This window comes from Lactuca saligna, chromosome 5, assembly GCF_052625555.1.
Source record: "Lactuca saligna cultivar CGN05327 chromosome 5, ASM5262555v1, whole genome shotgun sequence".
Lineage (NCBI taxonomy): Eukaryota > Viridiplantae > Streptophyta > Magnoliopsida > Asterales > Asteraceae > Lactuca > Lactuca saligna.
In genome coordinates, this window is record NC_136421.1 from 315,955,405 (window position 1) to 315,974,212 (window position 18,808).

An 18,808-nucleotide genomic window follows, 5' to 3' on the forward strand; every position below is an offset into this window, starting at 1 on the left:
CGTCGTCTACAGACGACGCGCAAAAGCACATCGTCTCTCTTTATGACAGGGCCTTCCTTGACGCGCATTTGTGCGTCGTCTGAGCCGTTTATGACGCGCAATGAGCATCGTAAAAGGCTATTTTTCTAGTAGTGACCCCTGTGCGACACAACAGTCCGCAAATACAGTCACAACACAATTAAGTTCTTTTGTTAGCCGACTAAAAAATAAAAAATTACACATAAAATTTTTGGAATCTATAAAACTCACCTATCGATTTTCATTCCACTATGTAAGCTGCAATTTCCTTTCCTCAACGGGAACAAAATCACCATTAGGAATAGTGATAGGTAACTCTCGATTGCAGTTTACTTTGTTTTTATGTAAATTTAAATCACAAGTTATGTTCTATGGTGCTCCTATATCGATGATCCAAGATTTGTTTTTAACGTTCTTACCACCTATGTTGAAATTTGAACCAACATCATCTTTTACTTTGTTAGTTGTCAAACCGGAGAAGTGTTTGGTGAGCATCTGGTACCGTTCACTTGTCAACAATGGTATAGAATTTGAACTAGCATCAACCCACATAGCCTTGGGTTTTTTCTTTCTCCTTATTTCCTTTCCCGGGCCACCAATCTGGATAACAAATCCTTTTGAAGCATCCCTCTTTATTGTGATCGTTTTTGCCACAAAAGGTGCACTGTTCCAACTCTTAGTTGTTGAATCGATTTGTTTCATTGGCATGTCCTTTATTATTTTTTGTTTCTCTCCTGTTAAAAGTGAATCCTTGAATGGTAGCCACATCATGTATAGTTTTTTTATGGCCGAGGTTGCTCTTTGTTGTTCGTCTTTCTCCGAGCAGGTGTTAGGCAGTCCCTAATACTGGTGTTGGTTTTGAGGTGAGTAAGTGAGTTCTCACCATGGAAAACACACAATCAAAACCTATCAAGAACCCGTACAACCTTTCCGTATGCTTCAACTAACTTAACCTTGTTCCAATATTGCACTTGCATTTGCCACAAGTGCAACTGGGTGATGGTGATAGCAGTTGTATCCCGTCCTTGAGACATCGCATATTCATATAGTAATTCGAAACGGAAGCCCTATCTTGCTAAGCTATAGCGATGGTTTATTTTAATTCATATGGACGAGGTGCACTTTCCTTCCTAAACAGGTCTGCTTACATCTCTTCTGACGTGTTAGCATACTTACCACTTGATATGATATTCTTCTCCATGGTTGTGATGAGACAACCCTTTATCATGGCAATACACCTCATCCACATCATGTATTCATCCGAGTCTTCTTTCAGTGTCTTGATCATTTTATTGAAAAATCCTATCTTGTTCTTGGCAAACAAAAAATTCTTGATTTCCTGTGAGAAATCACCATAGTTACTCTCCATAGGGATGTTGTTGGCATGCAATTGTTTTGGGTATACATGCACATGTATATAGTATGATGTGTTAATATCTTTTTTCCTTGTTTCATCTTTGGTGACTGACATTCTAGCATCGCCTGTAATAGCGGCGAATCTATTCTGTTTGCAGGTCTGATCTACCTGCTCTAATACTGTAATGTCGGTGCTTCCCGCTAGACACTTCATAGAAAAATCTTTATTTATAACGATCGATAATGTAAATTTTCTCGTGAATAAATAAATAAGAAATTTCAGTACATGTTACGTATTTAAAAATATTATTTTTATGGATATTATGAATTTATTATACAGATGAATATTATGGTAATATAATATTTGTATAAAAGTATAGTTAAAAATGTAACTGTAACGTCCGCAACTTCGAGCTAGACATTTAAGATATAGTAAGGGACAAAATGACATTTTTATAGAAAATTATTTAGGATAAGAATCTTAACCAAAGTTATAGTAGATGTGACAAGGATTCTATACATATAAACAACTCTGCAATATGATTTCAAATGAGAAAGTTATGATTTTTCGAAGTTTCGCGATTAAACTGACACGACTATACGCATCTTAAAATGTGAATTTTAGATAGGTTGCTTACTAGCCTAATCAATCTAAACGAAAATCATAGTGATCATAAAACCTAGAACATGCATATAAAAGAACGTCAAAATCTGACTTTATATGAGGAAGTTATGAGTTTTCGAAGTTTCAACACAATACTATTGTGCGGACACATAATTTGAAATTCGAATCAATTGTGAGACCGTCAATATATAGACAGTCGAGAACGGTGTTTGTATGAAGTAGTTATTAATATCGTACGGACTTTAACAGTCTAAACTCGTTTATATATGAATTTTAGTTAGAGTGAGAATTATCAGTTAAGACCTTAATTAAAGTTGTAGAGCTCGTCGAGAGGATTCCGGGGATATAAATAACATTGAAAGCGGAACTCATATGCAAAATTTATGGTCTTCCAAAAATCTGCGAGAATTCCCTAGGCTGATGTAGTGGCACTACCTGGTGGCGCCACGTGCTGTGGCCGGATAATCAGCTCTCGCATGAGACAAGTTGACATGACACAATGTGGGCATGACACATGACACATTCTAGAAGAAAGGGAGGTGGACTAACCAAAAATTGACACGTGGCGAGAATCTGATGGGCCAACACACCTAATAAGCACGGCGCAACTCTTGTCTGGGCGCGACACACACCTGTTGAGGCTATAAATCACCTCCGATTTCCACCATTTTTCTCATAAATTCAGTTCCAATCGTTGTGAAATCTCTCTAGCCTTTGAGTTTGATTTTTAGCAACTTTTATAATATTTTAGTTGAATCTCTAGACCTCTAGGAGCCCAACAAGAAGGAATATTCGAGTCGGAGTTCTTCCCGCGTAATTTCCCGGTTTTTTCTATAATTTATGTAAGTTAAGCTACACTTATTTTAATACAAGTGTACTTATATTTATGCTCATAGTCGTTATTATGAACCTATAAAGAAGATTTATCAGTTTTTACAACTTATTATATTAATTAATCTACTTACTGGAATGATGTCTAGGCTAGATTTAATGAGGTGTTTAAAGTTAGATTTCCAAATAGTATACTCATATACCAAACAGAACCTTCCTTCGATGTGATCCTACTGTAACACCCATAAAATTCAAGCCAATTTAAAACTTTTTAAAACATTTAAAACCATTAAGTTATTAACATTTGTTTTCAAAATAGTTTAACCATCAGAGTATTCCCCAGAACCATATCACATGAATCATAGAACATGAGGAGCGGTACGATCACGCCTTCGCCTTACCATGATCTCCTGAAGTACCTGAAACAAAACACTGAACTGTAAGCCAGAAAGCTTAGTGAGTTACCCCCAAAATACTGATACACATACAGTCCACATAACCACGTCAACAATAACATATCATAACAAACTGAACAGAACAACATGTACTGGGTACACAACTTTACAAGATGGACTACCCCCTGGGCCCTCAGTATGAGTCTGGAATGCCTATAGGGCCCTCAGCTCGTATCTTGAATGCCATCGAGCCCTCAGTACGAGTCTGGAATGCCTACTGGGCCCTCAGCTCGTATCTGGAATGCTCCTGTGTCCTCAATATGAGTCTGGAATGCCTATCGGGCCCTCAGCTCATATCTGGAATACTCCCGAGTCCTTAGTATGAGTCTGGAATGCCTACCGGGCCCTCAGCTCATATCTGGAATACTCTAGGGTTTGTTGCTACCGCACGGAGCAGTACAACCTCAACCCATCCTACATAACATGTCGACATGTAACAGATAAATGCACATACAGGTAATCAATCAGTATCACAGGCAGTCCTACAGATCTACCCGACAAGCATATCAACTAGCATACATTACTAACTCAACTCAACATAAACTACTAGGATATCAAATCCATTGGGCCGACCTTAGTGCCTTAGACCCCTTAGTATAGTGAGGATAACTCACCTCGAAATGTTGAAGTCCCGTAGACACAATCCCAGTTGTTAGATAACATATTCCCGAACTGTCCATATCAAAACATCACCCAATTAATAATTAGGTCCAAACGCATAACCACACATTCTTGGAGTAACATGCTTTATTACCCCATCTTGGCTTGATTCAAGCCCAAGGCCCAAACCAAAGACCCAAAAGTCAACTAGTAATCAAAGCCCAGCATATGGCCCAATTTTCCAAATTGGGCCCAGGCCTATACATGGTCTTATTCTAAGGCCCAACATCGTATAATCATTAAGGCCCAACTATGACACATCTATGGCCTAATTTTCCAAATTGAGCCCAACCCCTTACATGGGCCTTACCCTAGGCCCATTAAATTATTTTTGTCCATATGATTATTCTTGGATGGCCCATTAATAATCCAATCATCAAGGCCTAATAGAAAGGCCCAACAACAGACCAAAGTGAAGTTAGGGTTTCACATAAAATGCCGATTAGGGTTAAGTTTCCTACTTAACCCATTAAGGACTTAATCCATTGAGTCTAATATTGCTTAGATTAATTTCTGCCAATTATTATTATTTAATATTTCACATTATTATATAATTCTCGAGTCTGTGTCCCAAACAATTTCAGAAATTAAGGTTTTATGCCCCTAGGGTTTTTTTCCATCCCAATACTAGCCCATTAGTGCCTTGGTTGGCCTTTTAGGTCACTTTGGTCCTTATTGGGCCCATTAGTGTCTCTTTGGGTCAATTAGGGTCCACTAGACCCATTAGGGTTTCCTTAATCCCATTAATCACATGTTTGGGCTTTTATGTCCATTAAGCCCTATTGGGCCCATTAGGGTTTCAAGGCCCATTAGGGTTTAGTAGCCTCTTGTCCAAACATCCAAACAAGTCCAAAAATGAAACGAGGCACACCACCACCCGACATGGTGGCTGGTGGCGGCAGCCACCACTTCACGGTGGTGGTTTGGTTCTTCTTTTCATTATTTCACTTTGGTTACAAATTACAATATTATCCTCTTAACACACACAACCACTAAAACACATACTAATTACACACACACACACAGCGACACTCACAGCCACCACCACACAGCGGCTGGTGGTGGCAGAATAGAAAGGTGGTGATAACCACCATGGTTAGCAGCCATGGTGGTTTTTCCATGGTTTTTGGCCAAAAGGGCACAACCACCCTCGAATAGCAAGACCAAAATGAACACATGCGTGAAATGATCATGCAAACCTAACCATCAACGACCTGGAGGCAGAAAGTGGTGGTAGATGGTGGTAGGAAAGCGGCAGCAGCAGCAAAATGGTGTCCGGCGACGACAGTAGCGCGAGTGGCGGCCACAACCGCGGTTAACAGCGACACTGGTAACGCATCGACAAGAAAGAGGCGGAGAGGGACGAGGTCCGACAATCTCCAACCCAAAACAGTCAACAACAGGCACGGATTCGTACTTCCGATCTCCTGATTGGCGTGACGTTAACTTGAGATTCTCGTCTTGTTGACAGCGAGTGAGACGGTGGAGTACTCGGCGATTCGCATAGCAGCAGCGAGGAGGCACGGTGGAGCTAAAATGGTGGCGTCCGATCTCGACAAAGCAACTGGAGAAAAAGGAGAAGAAGTTAGTGGCGTAAGTCGTAGCAACAACCATTAGCTTCGTCGATCGGAAAACGAATATAAACAGGGGTGATGGTGTGGTGTGGAGGATCCAGTGGTATAAGGTGGCGGCTGGAGGGTGTGGGAGTGAAGAAGGTGACGGCTGCACACATTGTCTCTAGGGTTAGGGTTTCGAGACCCTTAAATACCCGCCTTTAATCAAAAGTTTGCCATAATGGCAACTATAGTCCCTCCCCATAATAATCCCTTCAGTCATAGCCCCTAATTACCCTTCCAACCCTTCCCTCTGCAATTCTTTTCAAATAAGGTCCGAAACTTACACTTCAGCCCATGACTCCATAAAATCCTTTCAATATAAGTCCCACACTTACACTCAAACCCTCAAAAATCAAAGGTATCTCATTTAGCACCCCGAAACCAACACCCCACTAATTATTATTTGATTTTGGAAAATAATAATATAAAATTATAATAAGATTACTTCCTGGGATTCCTGAATTATTATTTAATTACTTCATTTAAACGGGATGTTACACCTACCTGTTTGTTCCATACTTGATAGATCTTGATATAAACATTGGGATTAGTGAGGAATATAGACTTTCTATGGTCACCAAGAATATAAGACTAAGACCTAGTGATATTTATACCTAGGTCACATCAAAGGAAAAGCCAAAGTGTTAGGTGGAGCACCATCGAATTCACTAGTCATCCACTTTAACTAGTGAATGTATATTTACTTCCAACTTACATATAATTACAAGTGTTCTAAATGCTTAAATGTTATGTGTGTTGTTTAGTTGTGTCTAATATATTTGTGCAACATGATATAGCTATTACTTGATTAACATACATATATTTCATCATAATTAATATATGGTTGGGTAGTAAAGGGTTGTATGAGAAAAATAAATAAGAGATTGTGATAGAACAGTGAAGGGTTGTGTGACATAATAAATGAGGGGATGTGATGGGTTAGTAAAGGTTTGTGCGGAATAATAAAGTGTAACATGTAGTATTGTGACCAAAGTACTAGCGTACTATTATGCCCACCCAAAGTACTATTTCACTATTGTGCCTAGGCATCTGGGAGAATATTAGTTAGTAAAAGGTTGTGTGAAATAATAAGTTGTGACCAAAGTACTATCGTACTGATGTGTTGTGACCAAAGTACTATCATACTACTTTGTTTACTCAAAGTACTATCGTACTATTTTTTTGTGTCCAAAGTACTATCGTACTGTTGTGCCTAGATGTTTAAGAAAGAACAAATGACGACCTCTGCTGATAAATGATCCTATAGGTGAGATCCCTCAACATCATTATTTAAGGATTAGGAAGTGAGGATAAAGGGAAAAGGGTAAGTGGGTTATTCGTTTGTTAAAAAAATATATATAATTAAATATTATAATATTGTTGGTTGAAAACTCAATGTACTCACCAAGTTTCCCAACCTAACCCACTCAGTTTCTTTGTATCCCAGGGAGCAGTACAAAGCTAATGATATTTAGATCCAATGAGAGATTCAAGGAAATATAGGCCATTGTAAGGCCTCTAATGATTACGTTAATTCTTATGTTTCTTTTATTAGTTATGACATCCCAAGTTTTTAATTGTTGAAGATAATTGTGTTGCGTCTTGGGCCCTTTTGTTTTACAACCGGATTGGGCTTGTCAATCTGTGTTTAACTAGATTAGCCTTCTTTTTCTTAGAAAAATGGTTAGGGTTTCATTATAAATATATGCATGCATGTATGCGTATAGTAACAGTCATCACTCTCATTGAATATTGTAAACCCTAAAATCCTCTACAGTTGATGTGCTTTATCGAGCTCTTCTGAGGATTGTTTATTGAATCATTCGACACCTTTTGATTCATTAGCTTGTTCTTAATTGTTTATCTAGTCATTTATCTACCTGTTTCATAGATCTAATCGATCTTTAAGTTTGTTTTAAACTCATCAATTGGTATCAGAGCAGGAGGTTGTGTAATCAATACACTTCTTTTCTGTGAAAAAGCTTCGATTAGGGTTATTCCGCATTCATTGATATTTATTGAGTCATCATCTCATAATTGACGTATCTCAATATTTATTATTTTTGCCCTAATTTGATATATTACAAGTCTGATCTTTGAACAGGTTATTCGATCAATTATGGACGAGTCACAATCCAATCCCATCAATATTTCAAACAGCATTGGATCGACAACAAAGATTCCCATCCTGTACACCCATGATTATGAAGTCTGGGCGAATCACTTTGAAGATTATGTCATAGGATCTGAGGATAATGGATACCTCATCTGGGAAGCAATTATATCTGGACCGTTTTCTCATTCAGCAACTTCAAGGATTATTGAAACTCAAAAGGAGTATAATGATCTCCTGAAAGATGTTAAAGATGTAGCGCAAGATGAAAAAGTTAAATTTCAGTGCAATATCAAAGCGCTAAGATTGATTAGATTTGCTCTTCAATCCGATACCTTTAGGCTGGTAAGTTCATGCACGACTGCTAAAGAGATATGGGACAGGCTACGTGAATTGTACTCTACAGATGAAGATCTTGAACACTCCATTCAAACCTTACTCTTGTCTGAGTTTGGTGAGTTCAAGCAAGGAACAGAAGAAACGGTGACTCAAACGTTCGATCGCTTCAATCATCTTCTTAGCAAGATGATCAAACATGACATCGAAAGGAATCTTATTGAACAGAAGGTTACTTTTTTAAATGGACTCAGGTCTGAGTGGAGAGCAATCGTGTCCACAGTTAAAGCACACGAGCAATTCAAATCCTATTCTTTGGCGAAACTGGTGGGCATCCTAAAATCTCAAGAAAAGATCGTACTGCAGGAGAAGACCGTGGTTTCAAGTCTAGGTTCATTAGCCCTCCTGTCGAAAAGAAAAGTCGTGATAGAGGACGAAGATCTCAACTTGGATGATTATGATCTCACGTCTGAAGACTATGCTATGATGGTGTCAAACCCTAAGAGATTCATCAAGAAGAGATTCCCCACCAATAGGAACCGAAACTGGCAAGGAAGCTATAACACTGAATAGATCAAAGATGAACCGAAAGATGAAGAAGCAAAGAAGGAACAGAAGGCTGAAGGAGATTCTGGAGTGAGCTGCTATTATTGTGGAGGAAAGAACCACTATGCAAAAGATTGCGTCCTCAAAAAGATGGCAGAAAAGGATGAAGAAAATGATGAAGAAGCTGTGTTGATGAAAAAGCTTGATGAGTTAAGGAAGAAGAAATCTGCTGCTAACCCTTCCATGAATGCTTTAATTGTGCAGGGTTCGGTAGCTGATGATGAGTTCGGTGGCGTGGAGGTTTGGTCAACCGACTCTGAAGATGATGAAGTGAGGAAGCCTTCACATGGAAAGGCCTATGTAGCGAAAGAAGAGAACAGTGGAGGAAGATGCTTGATGGTGTCCGATGTTTCTCAGATGAGAGGATATAACACTGATGGTGGGAATGATGACAAAGAACAGAAGAATCTGTGCTTTACTGCCAAACCACTCATCGAGCAGTTCAGCGAACTTGATGAACTGATCAAGAAGGTACAATCAGTTTTTGTCTCATTTAAAGTCCCACAATGCTCATATGAAAAGGAATTAAAAAGTGTTAATTCAAGAATCTCTCATCTAGATAGTAGTTTAACTCAAACTCGGGTCACCAACTCTAACCTAACTGATCAATTAAGCAGGGTGTCTTCGAAGAGTGAGGAACAGCAGATGTGGATCGAACTGAAGGAGTCAGAGTTAATCAAAATAAAAGATGAAAACATTTATTTGCAAAGAGATAATTTAAAGCTTTTGAAACAGCGAAATGTTTTTTGTCTGATTGCCAAACGTCTTTATACTAATATTACTCAGCTTCATTTAAATTGTGAAATAGGGCAAAAGATTCATCGCATGATTTTACCCTTTCTTGAGTTTAAGGAAGATGAAATTGATGCTGATGCATATAATTGTGAGAGTATTATTTCGTCTGAGGATGTTAATCCAACATATTTGTATGGACTGGACAAAATTGAATCTTTCATAAAATCCAAGGACCACAAGAATATGCTCAAAAATCTTTTGGATGAAAATGATAAACTGAAGCTTAGAACCGAAACTATACAAAAATTTGACTCACTGAATGTCAACTTAAGCTCGGAAAATAAAATTGATGTTGAAAATGCATCTGAGCTTAATGAGGACGATAATATGAGTGAAATTTCTGTAGAGGACACAGTTGATTGTTCAGAATTTGTCAAAAATGAACCCGAGAACCACAAAAATCTCATCTCATAAAATTCTGTGGAATTCGCTCGGTTGTCCCAACAAAAGTCCCCGATTCTTGTAGAGAAGGCAGTTGTATACCAAAAAGTTAGGACCACTCCGAATCAGGTATACAAAGTCACAGGTGTATCCGAACATCAGACCGCTGAACTAACAACTATTGTGAACGAAGACAATGCTGATGGCTGTGATGAGTTCTTCTGGTCAGCTCCCATTGACAATGCTGATGAAACGGTAGGTCTGTCTGAAAGGACTTCATGGAAAAGCAAAGGCAGATACGTTCCAGAACCTTTAAATAAACCTGATTGCTTCAACGTGGCAAGTACCAGTGGAACAAAAGATGTCCCTCAAGAGAAAGAAATTCCTGCAAAAGAAGTCACATCTCCAAGCAAAACAACATCGGTTCAGAGTGTATCAACCAATGAAAATCAAAAACACAAAGCTAACATCCATCATCAACCAAAGCAGATGAGAAGTCAAAAACGGGAAAGGAATCAGAGATACAGGAAAAATCTCTCAGAAAGAAAACAGTTTTGGCAATCGCAAAATGCCTATTTCTCACATCAAGACAGGAATTTAAAACCAGCGAAAAATCCTGTTGGATCGACGGAGAGAAACGACAACCGAAAGCAGAGGTTCGGTTCTGAGCAGAACAATAACCGAAAGCAGAAGTTCGGTTCAGAGCATAATGACAACCAAAAGCAGAGGTTCGGCTCAGAGCACAACAACAACCGAATGTATAGATTCGGTTCAGAGAATGATTTCAACCAAAAGCACAGGTTCGGTTCGGGAATTAAAAGAGGTCAAAACTCTAAAGTTGGTCCTACCGTTAATCAAAAGCAACAGAGTCACCTAGAATCTTCAATCAAGAAGTCATACCGTTCTGAGTCATCTCATTCTAACTCTTCTAACTCCTCAAAATCCTCTATCCCTTCTCGTCCTAAAGTCCACTCTGTTTCTTCTCAAAAATCTCAGTCATCAGCTGAACAAAAAGGAAAACAGAAGGTTTCAGATACTGAATCAAAATCAATACCAAAACCATTAAATCCAAATAAAATCAAAGTTTTCACCATCAAAAGAAAAGATGAAACAACACTAATAAAAAGAACATATGTTGTTGACATCTCTCTTACTATTCCTGTAAACAACTCACGAGGACCCAAGAAGCTCTGGGTTCTTAAATTTGCTTAATTTTTGCAGGTTATCAGTGACGAGCAATATGACGAAGAATGGTACATTGATAGTGGCTGCTCGCGTCACATGACAGGGAGGAAGGAAGAACTAAGGGAATTCAGATCTCTTTCAAATGGTGGAAATGTCAAATTTGGGAACAATTCCTTCGGAACCATCAAAGGCTACGGGATGATTACAAACGGTGATTTCTCAATCAGGAAAGTTGCATATGTAGAGGGACTACAACACAATCTCATCAGTGTATCTCAGCTTGTTGGAGGCACTGGTCTCAAAGTCTCATTCGATGATGAAGGTTCGGAAATTATTGAGAAGAAGACGAACAAAGTTATTCTCCAATCAGAGCGCAAAGGTGAAATGTTTCCCCTAAATCTCAAACCAATCAAAGGAAACTCAGCTATCTGTCTGTTATCCAAAGCACCATCTGACGAAAGTTGGCTGTGGCACAGAAGACTCTCTCATATCAACTTCAAAGATATCAACAAACTTGTCACTGGAGGTCATGTGAGGGGTCTCCCATTGCTCAAGTATGATAGAGATCATCTGTGTGCTGCATGTGAAATGGGGAAGCAGAGTCGTCAAAGTCATCCATCCATAATAAACACTAAAGTCGTTGAACCACTGGAATTACTTCATATTGATTTATGTGGTCCATCTTCTATAGAAAGCATCGGTGGTAGCCAGTATATTCTTGTTATTGTTGATGACTTTTCATGTTTTACATGGGTGTTCTTTCTGAAGCTTAAATCTGAAGCGACTCACAAGCTAAAAGTGTTCATCAAGCAGATTGAAGTACAACTGAAGAAGGTCGTTCGCAACATCAGAAGCGACAATGGGTTGGAGTTCAAAAATAAAGAATTTGAAGAATTCTCGGAAGAAAAGGGGATCAGTCACAACTTCTCAGCTCCCTACACACCTCAACAGAATGGAATTGTCGAAAGACGAAACCGATCCTTATGTGAAGCTGCCCGAACAATGCTAAGTTTTGCTTCCTTACCTTTATATTTTTGGGCTGATGCTATTTCTGCTGCTTGTTTTACACAGAACAGGTCGTATCTTAACAAACGCTTCACTCTTACTCCTTATGAGATCATCAACAACAGGAAGCCAAATGTGAAGTTTTTACATGTGTTCGGTTCCAGATGCTTCATTTTCAATTCCAAAGAACACCGCAACAAGTTTGATGTCAAAGTTGACGAAGGGATATTTCTGGGTTATTCTCTTACTTCCAAAGCATACAGAGTGTTAAACAAGCGTTCAAGGAAGATCGAAGAAACTTACTACGTGACTTTTGATGATAGCTATGTTAAAAAGCTAAAGGCCAACGAAGACACAGCTGGAGAAATCTTTCCTCAAACTGGCCAAGTCACAGCCTCGATCACTAATCTATTCGAGAAATTCATGGAGCTTTTTGATGAACCAGATAAGGCCACTCTTTCTAAAGCCAGTGCAGCAGACAACAGGGTAGATCACTTGAAGCAACTTATTGACGATGCTGCAAGAAGAATGAATGAAGAAGAATCGAGTTCACAAGACCCTCCCCAACACAATGCATCAGTTGAGGGGGAGGATCCACCTTCATCCCAGCCAAGTTCACAAGTTGAGGGGGAGCTAAGGTCTCAACCTCCAACCGAGAGTGTCTCACCAACCGAGAGTGCCTCACCAACCGACAGTGTCTCACCAACCGAGAGTGTCTCACCAACCGAAAATGCCCCACCAACCGTAGGTACATCAACACCCGAAAGATCATCACCTCAAGAAACCACTATAGCTCAAGATTCACAAGACATTCCTGCAAGATCATATGTCGAGGGGGAGCATGCTGATATGTCATACAACTTCGACAGTCTGTCTGAACCAGAAGAAATGATAAATGCTGAATTAGATCCATCTTTTGATCCAAACTTCCCTCCTCTCACCAAATGGACCAGAAATCATCCTATCTCTCAAGTTGTCGGTAATATCTCAGAAACAATTCTGACTCGATCACAACTCAAGGCAAAACAAGCATCCTTGTACTCAAAAGTCGAATTCTTCATGTTTAACTCATTCGTATCAAAAGTTGAACCAAAGACAGTTAAAACTGCTCTTGATCACTCCGATTGGGTTCAAGCAATGCAAGACGAACTTAATGAATTTGAAAGGAACAAGGTCTGGCATCTTATTCCAACTCCTCCACATGTCTCGGTTGTTGGTCTCAAATGGGTCTTTAGGAACAAACTTGACAAGGAAGGGAACGTTATCAGAAACAAAGCACGTCTGGTCGTCAAAGGATACTCTCAGGAGGAAGGCATTGACTATGAAGAGACTTTCGCTCCGGTAGCTAGGCTGGAATCAGTGAGAATATTTCTTGCTTATGCTGCTCACAAAAACTTTGAGGTCTTTCAAATGGACGTCAAGTGAGCATTTTTCAATGGAGATCTCGAAGAGACTGTGTATGTGGAGCAACCTCCTGGATTCGTGAATGAAAAGTATCCCGATCACTGTTACATTTTGGATAAAGCCGTGTATGGTCTGAAACAAGCACCGAGGGCCTGGTATGAAACGCTGACTAAATTTTTAAAGATGTCCAAATTCAAACAAGGTTCGGTTGACCCAACCTTCTTTCGCAAAAAGGAAGGTAACCACCTTATGATCGTTCAAATTTACATCGATGATATCATCTTTGGCTCCACGAATCCAAGCCTAACAGCTGAATTCAGAAAGCTGATGGAGACTAAATTTGAAATGAGCTCGATGGGTCCCATTAACTTTTTTCTTGGTTTAAATATCAGACAGGGACCTGAAGGCATCTTTATCAACCAGGAAGCTTACATAAAGAATCTCTTAGCAAAATTTGTCATGATGGGAGATTCAAAGGTCAAAGTCCCAATGGCATTCGGCACTAATCTCACTCCATCCCTGGATAAACCGGCTGTTGATCTTACACTTTATCGTCAAATGATAGGCTCTCTAATGTATCTTACTGCTAGCAGACCTGACATAATGTTTTCTATTTGTTACTGTACCCGGTTTCAGGCAAATCCACGGGAACCTCATATGCTTGCAGTGAAAAACATATTCCGTTATCTCAAGAGAACTACCTCTTTAGGTCTGTGGTACCCTTCTAACTCAGGCTTCTTCGTTCAAGCCTACTTAGATGCAGACCTTGGTGGTTGTGGTCTCGACAGGAAAAGCACCACTGGCGGTTGCCAATTCCTTGATGGGAAGTTGGTTAGCTGGTAGTCAAAGAAACAAACATGCGTGTCTATGTCTACTGCTGAAGCGGAATACATTGCCGCTGCTTCCTGTACCTCTCAAGTGATTTGGATCCAGAGTCAACTCCGAGACTATGGACTCAATATGAAAAAGATCCCACTATATTGTGACTCTGAAAGTGCAATTAGGATCTGTCATAACCCAGTGCAACATTCCAAGACCAAGCACATCGCACTGAGGTATCACTTCATCAAAGATCACGTGGAAGACGGAAAAGTTGAAGTACACTTTGTTCGAACCACTGATCAATTGGCCGATGTCTTTACCAAAGCTCTTCCTGAAACGACTTTCAACAAAATTCTACAAGGCTTGGGTATGATGGTAGGAGAAATCTCCAACTAAGAATCAAGAACCGAAATAGACAGACCGCTTGGTTGCTCTCTGCTCTGGAGATTTAATGGAACCGAAGTAGACAGACCGCTCGGTCGCTCTCTGCTCTGGAGATTTAAAGGAACCGAAGCAAACAAACCGCTCGGTCTCTCTCTGCTCTGGAGATTTAAAGGAACCGAAGCAAACAGACCGCTCGGTCTCTCTCTGCTCTGGTGATTTACTGGAACCGAACTAGACAGACCGCTCGGTTCATCTCTGTTCTAAAATTGTCACCGAAATGCATAGATCGCTCGGTCTATCTCTGCTTCATCATTTTTTATGTTGTACAATTTTATCTTTCTGTTTTTATTTATTTTTCAGAAAAATCTCAAAATTACAAAAACATTTTATCTTTCTGTTTTTATTTATTTTTCAGAAAAATCTCAAAATTACAAAAACATTTTATCTTTCTGTTTTTATTTATTTTTCAGAAAAATTTCAAAATCACAAAAACATTTTATCCTTCTGTTTTATTCCGTTATCTTACTTATTTCCACTACTCGCAAGTCCTGGTCGGTGTACGCTTTGCACAGGTAAATACAAGTATCACCTTCTGTAGTGTTTACCCAGGTATGTCTTATCTTTCTCTCAGACTAGTTAGACGTCCCTAGAAGCATGCTGCTGTATGTTGTCGCAAGCCTCTATGACCTTGAGTACGCCTTAGTGATTCGATCAATACCTATCGTTTCTTCCCAATCAGGCTATTCTCTCACACTCGGTCTAGAGCTACCTTACTCTACTCATTTGATACATGAGTTGCTCTGCTTTGTCCCACTTCTGTAGCAGAAGGTACGTTCGGTTTCTTAACCACCTCCTCAAATTCTACATTTACCTTCGATTCCCTAAAGTAACCCTTGATGCTTTCGGTCTTTACCACTGAAGCTTATGGTTACACAACCTCTGTGTTTATGATCTTGGATTCGATTACCACGTTCTAAGTGAAACCCAAAATCCAATACCTGAGATGAATTGACGGTGAGTGATATACTCAAGATATTACTTGGAAATCTCATTTTCTTTTTGTGTGATCTTTTATGAAATCGTCTCCACCTAAGACATTTCTTCCCAAAGAGGTCCAGTTTATTTTTCTTTGAGATTTCTGTTTATCCCATGCTTGTCACACGATAATTCCCACCTACCTGTTCAATAGATCACATCGGTCTCACAGGTATCTCTGCCAACACTCAGTTTTATGTTAAGACTTGATGTTCGGTTAGAGGTCAGCTACCCCTCAGCCCATGATCAAAAGATGCCATTCATTGTTTATTAATAGACAACTGATCGTATTTCCAGGGAAACCACACAAGCACTTCAAGTCTCTCTTGGCTTTGAAGGAAGTGATTCTTGCCCGGAATCTTCCGCTTTCTGTCTTCTTAATAGACAACACTCACCTCTCAAACACCTGTGATTTATTTCTTTATCTTTCACACTCTTATGCACGAAAATTAATTTTTTCCAACATTCTGATTGCTGTTTGGTATATGGTTTTAAGTTTCAGTTGTAACCAAACAAGGGCACAAGGAATTTCAAACGGTACAAAAATATGATTTGGGCGCGTGCAATTGATTTGTTTCACACCCACGTGTGCTGACGTATTCCTGGGATACACCATAACTTCCAATCGCACTTTTTCAGGCGACGTTTTGGTTTCCTCATCATCACGATTTTCTCTCTCCAGTGAACGGTATAAATAAGGGGTGATCGTGTTCTTTGGCATTTACGTCCCACGTAATTTCTCTCTGAAAAGTTTCCACTGTTCATCTTCTTCTTCAATTCAACAATGGCGACTTCTTCTTCTGCACAAGATCAAACTGCATCTTCATCTTTGCTCTCCATCAAGCCTAATCAAAATATGATTATAGAGATGATCCCGTTCTTATATGATGCGTACATGCTCCACGTGGTGGAATGCCTAAAATATTCCCCATTGCTGTTGGCACTCACGCAGGTGGAAGCCGTTCCAATGTCCCTGCTTTCTCAAGTCTACACAATAGCAAACTATGACAAACACAAAGATCGCATCTACTTCACCATCCATGACAAGAAAACCTCTGTGTCCAAAACCAGGTTTTGCTCTCTTCTAGGGCTTGCAGTTGATTCTTCCGTCATCTCACCGGATTTTATCACCACTACTCAACTTTTCTCGATGATGTACGAGATGGGTTATACGGATGTTCTTACAACAATCGCGAAGGTCAAGAAATCTTGTCTTCCTTCTCAGTGGAATGGATTGCTTACCCTTTTGATCAAGGGTTTAGCGGAGCGGTGTGGTGGTTTTGATACCACGAGTAAAGGATTTCTCACCATACTTTATGGTCTTTACAACGGCATCAACCTAGATTATGGCTCCATAATCTGGTCTCAAGTCGTTCAGAGTCTAAATACCTCTACACGGTACTCTGAGATCTCATGCGGCCGTTTCTGGATGCTTATCACAAAGAAGGCCATGGATTCCCTTGAAATCCCTGTGATGAAGGATGCTCTTATGGCTTCAATTGCCTCTTACCACACTAAGAAGATCATCGTTTCTGATCCAAGTAAGTTTCTCCATTATGGATTAATCCCTGAATTCATGTACAGGTGTGTCACGCCTCACAGCAAAATCATGGTTGACTATAGCACCAGAACACCCTTGCCTCCAAGGGTTCTATCCGAAGAACAGAAAGTTGCATTAGAAGCCCTTGATCAACCTGCCAATCATGGCAAGAGGGCCGGAAAAAAGGAGAAACCAGAGAAGAAAGAAACTGAACTGAAAAAGGAGAGAAAGCGAAGATCCTCCAAACGAAAATCTGATGCAGAGGAACATTCTCAGTCCAAATCAAAGAAGGTCAAGAAGATGGCTAAAAGAGCCAAAGGATCTCCTTCTCCTGGCTCTGCTCCTAATGACCCATCCGACACAGAGGCTGCTACTCCTCCAACAGAGACAACAATTGCTCAGTCTCCTCAACAACCATCTTCTCCTGCAGGCACTCATCTTCCCTCTCCACCAGCATCTCCCAAAATTACCAAATCACCCTCTCCACCAGCATCTCCCAAAATTACCAAATCACCCACTCCTCCACCTTCTCCTAAAATTCCTACCCCACCCCAATCACCAACACAGAAGGTCCCACTTTCTGTTCCTATAACCATCCCTCCCACTACAACAGAACCAACCATTCCATTCTCTGTTACTCAACCATTCCATTCTCTGTTACTCAATGTATCTGATACAGGGGCTACTACTGTGGTTGAGACCCCCGTCATCAACATCCCACCATCTCCTTCTCCATCCTCCAACTCCGGTGCTACCTTGGGCGGTGATGATGAAGAGTACGATTCTCTTTATTATAGCCCATACCGGATTCCCACAGACATTGATGCTGATACCCCTATTACCAGTCAGCAGCTTCAAGAAATTCACGACAAACTCGATAGTCTGTTGGCTGATAATAAAGCCTACGGGGGTGTCGTGCTGAAAGCCTTCATTGAGTCTGCGATCAAGACGTACACTGACGCTCTGGATCGTTCCACTGATGCCATCGACAACTCAGCTGCTTCATGCTCCAAAGCCACAAAGGAAGTTTCTGAGGTTGTTCACACAACTCAGATCTTTAAGTTTCAGACGTCAGTCGACTCCTTTTCGGCTACCCTTCAGGGTGAAACCTCCAAGTTTGAGGCTCTGCGTGCTGACCTCAAAACTGAATCCACCTCTTTTCTCCAATCTTTGGATTCACGTTTTGCTTCTCTAGCAGTAGAGAGCACCTTAAAGGAAGATCTTGTCAAGCATCAGGCAACTATCGACCTTCAGAAGATACAACTGGCCCAGGCACAACAACAAATCTCTTTGCTGAAAACTCAGCGGGCAGTTCTTCAAGGTTGCGCTGGTGATGTTAAGAATATGTTGACAAATGTTCTTGACACTCATGATCCCTTCCTTACCCTTACTATCAGACAGCATCTCCAGGCTAAACTCCTTCCTGCGATTAACATCTTGAGCGAAATGAAGGGTGTCTCGGAGAAGCTTGTTCTTCCGCGACAAGGGGGGGAGGAAGGTTTATCAAAGACAGAACCGAAGGTTAATGTAGCTTCGGGTTCTGGAAAACAGTTCCTTGTTGAGAGCGAGTCAGATACAGATGAAACTATCGCTGAAGCTCTTCAACGAAAGAAAAGGGACAAAGAGCTGGATGAAACTCTT